Genomic DNA, 9,229 nt, shown 5'->3' on the forward strand with positions numbered 1-9,229 from the left:
TGGAGGCTTCTGGAAGGAGTTTACTCTGGATAATGTCGCCCCCTGAAGGAAAAGAAGAGACTTTCAACACACGATCAATATTCAATACATGTTTCCATTGATCATATACAGTAGATCACAGGTCATATACAGTACATACATGTCACATGAATGTTTGTTTTTCTACATATAATTTAGAACAGTAGTGTTGGAATGGGTTTGTGAGGGTGCACTCAGTATTTTAGGAAGGTCTGAAACAGTCTGGAATCAGAACACTCCACAAGTATTCAGGTGGAAAACAACAATAATTATATATATACAGTATATACAGGGTGTCCCAAAAAGTGTATACACACTTTAAATAATTGTAAAGTAGGTGTTTATTAAAATTCATTTAATTTTGAAAATGTAATAGAATTTACAAACATCATTTTATTGTTTTGTCACAGCCTGTTCACTGACAGGATGAAAAGCCTTGCCAATATTGGAATCCAACTCACCCCACGTCCACATCCCATATTTTCTCCCCTTAACCTCCCTCATGGTCCAGCCCCTCCCATTCCACCACGGACCAAAAATCACTGAGCCCCACCCCCCCCCCCCCCCCCCCCCCCCCCCCCACTGCCCATGGATCATCACATCTATGAATCTGACTGATGTGTACCAGGTCCAGACTACAGTACTGATACAAATAATGACCCCCCCCCCCCCCCCCCCCCAGGAAAAGTCAGGGCCCTATGGAATTAAGGACAAGTGTAATGTACTGAAGCAACTGTAAAAAGAAAACAAATAAAAAACAAACAGAAAAAAGTCTGACTTTTCTGGTGGCACATACAGTATGTAATTAGTTGAAATCAGCACAAAAGAGGACATACAGTTATTGGACTTGTTCTTCTGGCCTGATGACAAAATGCATTTGCCCCTGGAGATCATTAAAGTTTATCTGGTTCTGTAAAGTCACATACTGGACATGGACCTCCCCTCCAGATGTGATCAGCTGAAACAGGCCAAACTAGCAAAGAAATAAGGTCACGACATGAGCAAACCTCTGCCATGGAAACAATTAATGATCTTAATCATGTTTGTGTTGAGGTGAATTTGGTGACTATAGGCCCTTTTCCACCAAAAGCCCAGGAACTTTATTACCAGGAACTTATTTAGGGTCAAAGAATTCCTGGTAATTGCGTTTCCACCGAACCCCAAAGTTCAGGGTAATTTATTCAAATCAGGTTGATGATGTATGAGGAGCAGTAACAGAACCTGCAGTCCAGTTCATGTCCATTCACAAACTAACCTCTAGTTCAATAAAATGACACAGTACTGAAGTGGACAGTTTGGGTTTAATGTTTTACTGGTTGTTGAATCACTTAATCCATCTGGAATACATTTTAAATGAAGTTAACCATCATTACATATCCTTAATTTGTATTTAAAAATGGTAGAACATGTATTTTTAACTTCTCATTCCTTAAACTCAATTTTATGTGTGATGGATGGTTCTGTTTCATTTCTATTGTTTTACAGATATAGTCCAGGTTCAACCCTAAAGTCACACACATTTACTCAAATGCCTGCATTTAATTCAACTGCATATTACTGATAAAAGTACTTATACTCTACTCATATTTTGATGCCTTGTAAATGAACAGACAGTATTGGGTTAGAATTTTTTTTAAATTAAAAATCGAAACAAGACAAAAGATGCAAAAAAACAAACAAACAAGCAAAACCAAGGTGCCTTGAGATTAAAAGGGAAACTTGAAGCACTCGGAGAGCGCAGATCTCCGCCAAGGCTGATCAGTGCCCCCCCCCCCGTGGGGCCCCCCCCACCCCCGATCACCACCAAAATTTAATCATTTCTTCCTTATCCCATTTCCAACAAACCCTGAAAATTTCATCCGAATCTGTCCATAACTTTTTGAGTTATGTTGCACACTAACGGACAGACAAACAAACAAACAAACCCTGGCAAAAACATAACCTCCTTGGCGGAGGTAATAAAATGTGAAAGGTTCAGGCTTCTGGACCAGGGTCTGGACCAGCTGGTCCAGGACAGCCGGTCTGGAACTCCATGGTCCTGGTCCCTTTTTCGCTTTCCTGCATGAACAGTAATAAAAATGCATAAATGAATAACAGAACACATGATGACAGATTCCTCCTACTATGATGTGACATGTCAAACGTCTGACCTGGGCTGTTGTAAACAGCAGTAGATGTTGGACCAGGACACAAACGAGCTGCAGGTTCAGAAAAGAGGTGAGTCTGTCTGGTCCATTTCAGGTGGAAATCACAAACATACAGAATAAATCAGTGTTCAGCTCACGGCAACAACACAAATACATCCAGTTCTCTGATTTAGGTTTAGCTCAAACTGTTGACCAGTTAGCATTAGCATTAGCATTAGGTTAACTGGACTTCACTGTTGTCTAATGTAATGGCTAAATTACTTATATCCACATATATTTGTATGCATTTCATATATCATATGGGCTTTTAACCCTATTCCAGATATCTTCACATGCATTCCACATGTTACATAAGAGTCTGTTACTTTCATTGTGTTTTATGGAGCAGTTTGACCTCTTCTGTGTTGTGTCCAGGATAGAAGGCCAAACTGACACCTGGGTTAGATAAAGAGCATTCCTCACAGGGGTCTTACCTCTAAGTTCCGGGACAGCCTGGTACTAACCAAAACACTTTCGACACAACATAATTTTCTTATCTTTATCTTATGGGAGACAGAAAACGGCTTTCTTACTTGTGTTTTCTCTCAGACAGCTTCAGCCTTTGCCTGATGTTGTATCTCTTTCTTGGAGCTCCAATAAAGTGTATACTTTGTGACACTGAACTGACCCTTCTTTATTGAAGACGAATTAGTAGAGTATTATTTTTTCCATAACAATTGGAGTCAGAGGTGGGATAGCTGAAGTTTCCGCTGTGGGACACTCAATGTCGGAAGGGTCGCTCCCAAGAACGGCAAGCAAGCAAGTTCTCCTCTACCTCGATTCAAACTTTAGGAGACCAGAGGTTCCGACAGTCGGAGTGAACAACAGTCGACTTCACATCTATTCCAACGAACCCAAAACTCTACTTCCTCGTCTGAAGGGTGAGACATATTTTTACCAATTATTAAATTGAGGTATTTGTTTATCAATTAAATTGGAAAAAAAAACTTCATTAAATTCAATTAAGTTTAGTAAATTACATGTCATCTACTAAAGAAGCCTGAATGTACCTGTTTTGAGCCAGAGAAGTCTGGAATTAAAGTCAGACTCTACGTGGTTAGAGGCCACGGGGTTTTCTATCCACTTGTACCTTAGAAACGAAGTGAGATAGGCACGGGGACGCCTGTGTCTTGATGAATCGTTAAATCAGGAAACGTGGCAGTACAGCGTCACGGCGTTTCATGGTTAGGCTGATTTCATTGATTAAAGGGGAAAAGTGTTTGGAACGCAGTCAACCGGTTGATATCACAAGTAATTCCTTTAAGCGCACATTAGTAGTACTCATCAAGTTCTTGGTGAGGAGGTTAGAGGGGTTACTAGTTTAATGAACTTTGTTTTGTGCCCAAACCTCTTTGGCCGTGCATTAGTAGTACCTGTAAGGAATTTCTTGACGAAGAGGTCAGAGGGGTTCAGTCAAACCAGGATTTGACTACGGGAAACGAGCAAAGTAAAGGAGCAGCGACTCCGACGGGCCCTTCAGTGGAGGACATGAAAGCAAAATATGGTTCTGAAAGCGTTCAGTGTCTGACGGTCTGGACCAGCCAGTTTGGCTTTACTGAGGGGGGTTCTTTGAGTCAAAATCAGATGAAACAATTAAAACAGAAATTACAGGAAAAGGAAGCTCAGTTAAAAAAGGGAAAGACAATCAAAGTGAAAGATTTAAAGGATATTGAAAAACGCAGAGTGTTTAAAACATTGGGAGGATGAAGCAGAACTTAGGGAAAGGAAACAATTCTTAAAAGGCATGACAAAGCTTAAAGCAACAGAGGATTCAGAAAAGCACAGACTGAGCAGAAAACCACGCCTACTACACCCAAATCAGTCACAAACCCTGCCTCTTCTCTGTACCCCAGTCTTACAGGTCACAAAGGTCCTCTACTTGATGACCCGCCTCCCTATCCGCCTCCAGCTGAAGCACCGCCTCCGCCTCAGGTCCTGGGTCCACCTCTGCCTCTGCCCCCTCCTCACAGAGACTTCCTCCGCCCGCCTCAACAACGCCTGCCTCCTCCAATCAAAGAAGAAGGACATGACGTCGGCTATCCGGATGAAGGCGGTGCCCAAGGGGGAAAGCAACCAATCACAGAACAGCCAACCTCCCCTGCTGGAGCGGTCGGATCCGCCCACTACAGCAGATCACAGAGAGGAGCAAAGCCGGCTCCAAGCTTCATGCTACCAATGATTCAATGTGTTGGAGCAGATAATGAGCCTCATTTTGTATATAGACCATAGACTGTAGCAGATATGGAAGAAAACCTCAAACATCTTCCTGACATTGACAGTGATGGCCAACGGTTTGCTGACAGTTTACTTCTGTTCTGCCAGTCGTTCACACCCACTATGCCCAAACTAAACAAACTCTTGATGATGAAGCTGGGTCCGACCAAACACAGTCAACTGCGTGATCGTCTTCTAGGCGACCAACGCCCAACCCACATCGACTGGACACACGCTGATAACAACGATTACAGAGTGGCAGTAGAACGACTCAATGCAGACATTATCAGACTGTTTCCAGCCATCACCAACTGTAAACAGGAAGAAAATGAGAGAGTTGAAGATTATTATCACCATCTTCACAAAGTGTTCAATGACAACAGTGGTCTCACAGAACCGAACCCGCTGGGGGACGTTCCTGGTCCATGGGAGACCCACCTCAGCCACGCCTTCCTCAAAGGGCTACGCCCATCCCTCTCAGAAGCTGTGGTGCACTCCTGCATTGGAGTTGAAGAAGCCAGAAAATTATTTGCCATACCAAACATGCTGAACATCATGAAAATGAGCAAAAAGTCAAAGATGAACTGAAACGCAAAGAAGTGAAATACAAGGCTCACCTTACTATGGTCCAGGCTGTCACCCAGATGCAAAGTCAACAGTCCCCACAACGTCAACAGCCATTGTCTGTCACTGCCCCATCAACCTGAGGTCGAGGGTATTATGGGGGAAGAGGTAATCGATACCAGCCACAACATCAACAAGGCCAGACTGATGGCTGTTTCATCTGCGGATCCAGAGACCGCTGGGCAGAAGACTGTCCGCAGAACCCTGGCTCACATGGCCGCTTTTCCAGAGGCCGCACTGCAACGAGGGGACATGGACGGGGTTCCAGACAACAAGCTGATGACTGAGTAGTAGTAGTAGACCCCCTGTCCAGTTAGTCCTCCTGTAGTAGACCCCCTGTCCAGTTAGTCCTCCTGTAGTAGACCACCTGTCCAGTTAGTCCACCTATAGTAGACCTCCTGTCCAGTTAGTCCACCTGTAGTAGACCACCTGTCCAGTTAGCCCACCTGTAGTAGACCCCCTGTCCAGTTAGTCCTCCTGTAGTAGACCACCTGTCCAGTTAGTCCACCTATAGTAGACCTCCTGTCCAGTTAGTCCACCTGTAGTAGACCACCTGTCCAGTTAGTCCATCTGTAGTAGACCCCCTGTCCAGTTAGCCCACCTGTAGTAGACCCCCTGTCCAGTTAGTCCACCTGTAGTAGACCACCTGTCCAGTTAGTCCACCTGTAGTAGACCACCTGTCCAGTTAGTCCATCTGTAGTAAACCCCCTGTCCAGTTAGTCCGCCTGTAGTAGACCCCTGTCCAGTTAGTCCATCTGTAGTAGACCCCTGTCCAGTTAGTCCGCCTGTAGTAGACCACCTGTCCAGTTAGTCCACCTGTAGTAGACCCCTGTCCAGTTAGTCCACCTGTAGTAGACCCCCTGTCCAGTTAGTCCGCCTGTAGTAGACCCCCTGTCCAGTTAGTCCGCCTGTAGTAGACCCCCTGTCCAGTTAGTCCACCTGTAGTAGACCCCCTGTCCAGTTAGTCCGCCTGTAGTAGACCCCCTGTCCAGTTAGTCCGCCTGTAGTAGACCCCCTGTCCAGTTAGTCCACCTGTAGTAGACCCCCTGTCCAGTTAGTCCGCCTGTAGTAGACCCCCTGTCCTGCTAGTCCACCTGTTGTAGACCCCCTGTCCAGTTAGTCCACCTATAGTAGACCCCCTGTCCTGCTAGTCCACCTGTAGTACCCCTCCTGTCCAGTTGGTGTCAGTGTTCATATTAATCAGTCAGTGTCAGTCTTGTCTCATTGTTTCTCTGACTTTAGCCAAACTTAGATGCTACTTTTCTAGTTCAAACTGTGCAGACAGCCCAGTCTCCTTAGTTCTTTTAAAGCTCAGTAAATGTGATGGCATTGATAAACACGGTAAAAAAAGAGGGACTGATGCGGTGAAGGATGACGGACAAGCAAGGAATACTCCAGTTCTGATGGCATTTGGTGTGTTATATGTACGTATGTTCTACCTTTCATGTGTTATTTGATGGCAGGTCAGTTTGTGCCCAGATCTGTGGTTCACAGAACCTGAACTCTAACCCTCAGTGCATGAGAACACACCAGTTAAAAGTGGTGTATATGATTATGTGAGTCATGATAACAGTGACATCACATTGGTTTATCAGCCAGCAGCAACTACAGCTGCTGCATCATTGAGATGTTTTTGAACATAAAATACTACTAAAAATATCTCATTATCATTAAAAATTAAAAATTTGAAATGACAGATAATAATAAGTTATGATGGAATTTTTACGACCCTGTCCGTCAAAATGACGGACAATAAAAATGTCTAGAACAACCTCTGGTCAGAACCAGTAAAATATTATCATAATAACCTATAAATAATGACAAACCCAAATGTTCTCTTTGTTTTTTGATGTAAAAAAGCAAAATTACATGAAAATGTTTACATGACCAAACTATACTTTTACAACAAATGTGAATAACCTGAACAAATATGAACAAATGGAAATGTCTGAAGGAAAGGAAATGCAATTGGACCAATATTCTTCCTGTTACTAAATGTTCTGTTTGAGTGTAACACACACGTGTAAATGATAAACTGATAAACCGAGGCAGAATAGTGTTAAAACTGCACGAGTTTTTCTTCAGACAATTCAAGTAATTCATGTTATTCAGATTTTTAAGGGAACTTTGTAGATGTAAACCTGATCATAATATAATTTTACTGTTTTCTCTGGTATTATTTGACTGGTCCGGCCCACTGCAGATCAAACTGAACTAACATGAGTTTGACAGCCATGATGTAAATAACAATTTAAAAACAGAACTGCAAATGAATGAAAATCAAGAGAATGAGAACAAAACAAAATTGTAACTTAAAACTGCAACGTCTTAAGCCTTGAAATTTACAAAAGGAGTAGGAAGAAGTCTAAACTGATCTAACCCGACCTGAAGATATTACACTAAGATCTGCAGTGGGTCAAACCAGTAAAAATACCATCATAATAATCTATAAATACTCACAACTCCAAATTTTTTCTCATAGCAAATGTAAATATTTTCATGTATTTACACAAAAACAAAGTATAATTAAAAAAAAAAAAAGTGAATAACCTGAACAAATACGAACAACCTGAAATGTTTTAACAGAAGTAAGTACAATTTTAACAATATTCTGCCTGATATTAAATGTTTTTGTGTGTTTGTAGATCCACTGCCAACTGTAAGTTATAATGCACATGTGTAAATAATAAACTGAGGCAGAAAATTGTGAAAATTACACTTATTGTTTGAGTTTGTTCTTGTTATTCACGTTGTTTGAAAGGATAGTTTGTAGACGGAAACCTTTTCATTGTTTAATTTTACTTTTTTCTCTCTAAAACACTGAGAAAAGTTTGGAGTTGACATTATTTCTAAATTATTCTGTTATTATTTGACTGGTTCAGCCCAGTGCAGATCAAATGTAGCTGAATGTGGAACTGGACTAACATGAGTTTGACAGCTCTGTTTTAGAAGCTAAAGTGCAGGTTCAACAGCTGACTGGACAGATCATGACTCTGACTGCTGTTTCTAAACATCCACACATGTATGTACAGAACCAGAACCAGAACTAGAACCAGAACCAGAACCCTTCTACATGTCGTCTGTCATAAAACAACTCATTTGACCAAAACATCAACCACAGATTGTTCCATATGTTTTAGTCTTGGTTGAAATCTGGTTCATGCACTAAAGCTGTTTCCAGGTTCTACAGTTGTGACAGTTTGACTTTGAAGCTTTAATTTATTTATTTTGTTTTATTTTATTTTATTTTATTTTTGTGTGTGTTTTTTTTTTTTTTTTTTTTTTTTTTTAAGGGGTGCCAGCCAGGTCTCTCTCCTGGCATTTAAGATGTAAAGTCGGTTAGTCGGTTTAATTCAGTCTTTGTATATTCTTGAGTTTTTGGTTATTTAGTTGTTGTCTGTTTGTCGTACCTCAAACCACACAAAGGATGCCAGTCTAAATTAAACAAACACCCGACACATGAAATGACAAGAAAAGAATTCACACATTTAAACCAGCTAAAATTCAAAGTCATGGATTGAACAATTAATGCACAAAAACACACAAATTCAAACACAGTTTAACCCCCAAAGTCCAAACTCAAACAAAAAAAAAAAAATCCACCAACCAAAGCAAAATCAAACACAAAATTTCCACTTTAGGTTGGTAGCAGACTTTTAGAAGAAAAGGGGAAAAAAAAAAAAGTTCAGTATGTTTTAACAAAAAATTTCACTCCAGGTTTTCCACAGTCTCTTAGAACAAAGAAGAAGAAGAAGAAAAAAAATCCAGTTCATCTCAGTCCATTCATTAAAAAAAAAAAAAAAAAAAAAAAAATCCACCAACCAAAGCAAAATCAAACACAAAATTTCCACTTTAGGTTGGTAGCAGACTTTTAGAAGAAAAGAGAGAAAAAGATGAAAAAAAAAAAAAACAGTTCAGTTTGTTTTAACTAAAAATTCCACTTCAGGTTTTCCACAGTCTCTTAGAACAACGGAGAAAGAAGAAAAAATAAAATAATCCAGTTTATCTCAGTTCATTTACAGAATTTAAAAAAAGGCACAGTTCAATTCCAGGGCTTAAGAGAAAAAAAAAGATTAACCTCTGCCCTGTCCTCACGGTCCGGTCAGTCAGTCCAGTCCAGTCAGTCTGGGATCCGGTCCGGGTTCTATGCTTGTTTTTTTGTTTTGTTTTGTTTTTTAAATCCTTCA

Source organism: Sphaeramia orbicularis, chromosome 8 (genome assembly GCF_902148855.1).
Source record: "Sphaeramia orbicularis chromosome 8, fSphaOr1.1, whole genome shotgun sequence".
Lineage (NCBI taxonomy): Eukaryota > Metazoa > Chordata > Actinopteri > Kurtiformes > Apogonidae > Sphaeramia > Sphaeramia orbicularis.